The sequence below is a fragment of the Dipodomys spectabilis genome, unplaced genomic scaffold, assembly GCF_019054845.1.
Source record: "Dipodomys spectabilis isolate Male_0828 unplaced genomic scaffold, ASM1905484v1 ptg000105l, whole genome shotgun sequence".
Lineage (NCBI taxonomy): Eukaryota > Metazoa > Chordata > Mammalia > Rodentia > Heteromyidae > Dipodomys > Dipodomys spectabilis.
In genome coordinates, this window is record NW_024870782.1 from 1542922 (window position 1) to 1545014 (window position 2093).

The following is a 2093-nucleotide window of genomic DNA, read 5'->3' on the forward strand; positions in this document are numbered from 1 at the left end:
GACAGCGCCCAGTCCCAGAGTTCAGGCCCCACTCGCAGACTCCCACCCCAAAAAAAATTTATGTCCTGCCAAACAGTCCTAGTTTTGGCATATATAAGCAAATTCCCAAAATTAAATATGTTTAAAACATTAAAACTTTAAAAAAAAACCTTAACACTTGCTTCAGTGTTCATTATGACAGGTGCCTTGTATAAAATAATTGAATTCCTTCTCTTACACATCTCTTGAACAACAAATATCAGGAATTATTTTGTTTTTGACATGTCAGTCTTTATTCTTAAATGTGTGCTTATGTAAGAAGTACATGGTTCTAAAATTTCATGGCAATTATTTTGAGCTTACTTTTTGTTGAATTGTCTAGTTTAAGAAAATAAATTACACTTTATATATAAAAAATGTTCTATGCTCAATTCAGCATCAAGTACTCTAACATTGGAACAATACAGAGAAGATTAGAATGGCCCCTGAGAAAGGATGACAGGCAAATTCCTGAACCATTCCATACTTTTACAACAACAGATGCTGGAGGGGATGTAACCACAAGAGAACTGTACTGCATTCTTGGTGGGAGTGTAAACTTATTCAACCCTTTGGAAAGTACTATGGAGGTTCCTCAAAAGACTCCACATAGACCTCCCCTATGACCCAGGAATCCCACTTTTGTGCATTTACCCAGATGATCACAAACAAGACCACACTAAAGCTACCAGCACAACTATGTTTACTGCAGCATTATTTACCATCGCTAAGATTTGAAACCAACCCAGATGCCCCTCAGTAGATGAATGGATCAAGAAAATGTGGTATTTATACCAATGGAATTCTATGCCTCCCTCAGAAAGAATGGCATCGCCCAATTTGTTAGAAAATGGAAAGACTTGGAAAAAAATATTAAGTGATGTAAGCCAGATCCAAAGAAACATAGGCCCTATGTTTTCCTTAATTTTTAATAACTATTTTATGTCTGAGATAAGCAGAAAAGGTTAAAAGCTTTGCACATATGACCAAATTAGGCAAATCAAACCCAAGATAGGAACACACGTGTGGTTTTCTCTTGCTTGTTATTGATTCTTACGTACTTATAACAGGTGATGTGTTTTTTTTGTTTCTTTATATGTTCCTCCCCCATGCTATAACCCGTTTACACTGTATTTGAAGTTGGTGCGCCCACATCTTGTATATACGTTCCTCTAATTTGGGGAGGGAAAGGAAAAAAACAAGATGCTTAAATAGGGATACAGGTTGACCCATTATAACAATGATATGCACAAGACACTATCATGAAAAATGAACTTTACAATTTAGGCAGGGGAAGTGTACTTAGGGAGGGGAGTGTGCTTATAGAGGTGGGAGGGAAGGGATGGTAGGGGAACATAAAGGAGGAGGTAACAATGCATGTTAGGAAATGTACTCATAACCTTGCTCATGTAAATGTGACCCTTGTGTACAGAATTTTACAATAGAAAACATATAACATGTTCTGAGATGGAAGAGTTTATTTCCTTTATTTTACTCATATAATATTGTTAACAAAGAAATTAATGCAAAACACTAATATGAAGGTATTTTGAATGTGTGTGTGTGTGTGCAAGAGCGTGTGTTCTCATCCAATTGCATGTATGTTGGTGTGCTCAGAGTTTGAAATCAGTGCTTCAAAGTCTTGCTAGGCCTTTCCTCTCTAGATTGGTGAGCTACTATATGAGCTACATCTCCATTCCTGGCCTGTTGCTAATTCATTGAAATTTTTGAAAAATAATCCTATGAATTTATTTTTCCCTCATTGGTTTCCAACTGTTATCCACAGATCTCTAGCTTCAGTGTTGATATGGCGAATAGTTAGGTTTACAGATGTGACCAACCAGCGCAAGTCTTTTAGAATAATTTTAAAAGTAGAAGAAAGTTTACTTCACGGGGTCCTGTTTTATCATTTATTTTTAAAGCATTTTGGAGTGATTATATGCAAATTTTTTTCGTTTTTTTGGATTCTTAACACAATAAGTGAAAATATTTAAAAGTTTTAGTACTTTTTAAAAAGGAAACAGGAACTATGGGACTGAAGAAATTTTTCTCTTATAAGCTCAGCTCTGTGCATG

At 35.7% G+C, this 2093-nt stretch overlaps 1 non-coding gene across 1 annotated transcript; it reads left to right on the forward strand.

The window, feature by feature from the left end:
* The first annotated feature begins 406 nt into the window (after positions 1–406).
* Positions 407–509, forward strand: LOC122114066. The gene has a single exon (XR_006148521.1). It is a non-coding gene; the product is annotated as a U6 spliceosomal RNA (small nuclear RNA).
* The last annotated feature ends 1584 nt before the right edge of the window (positions 510–2093 follow it).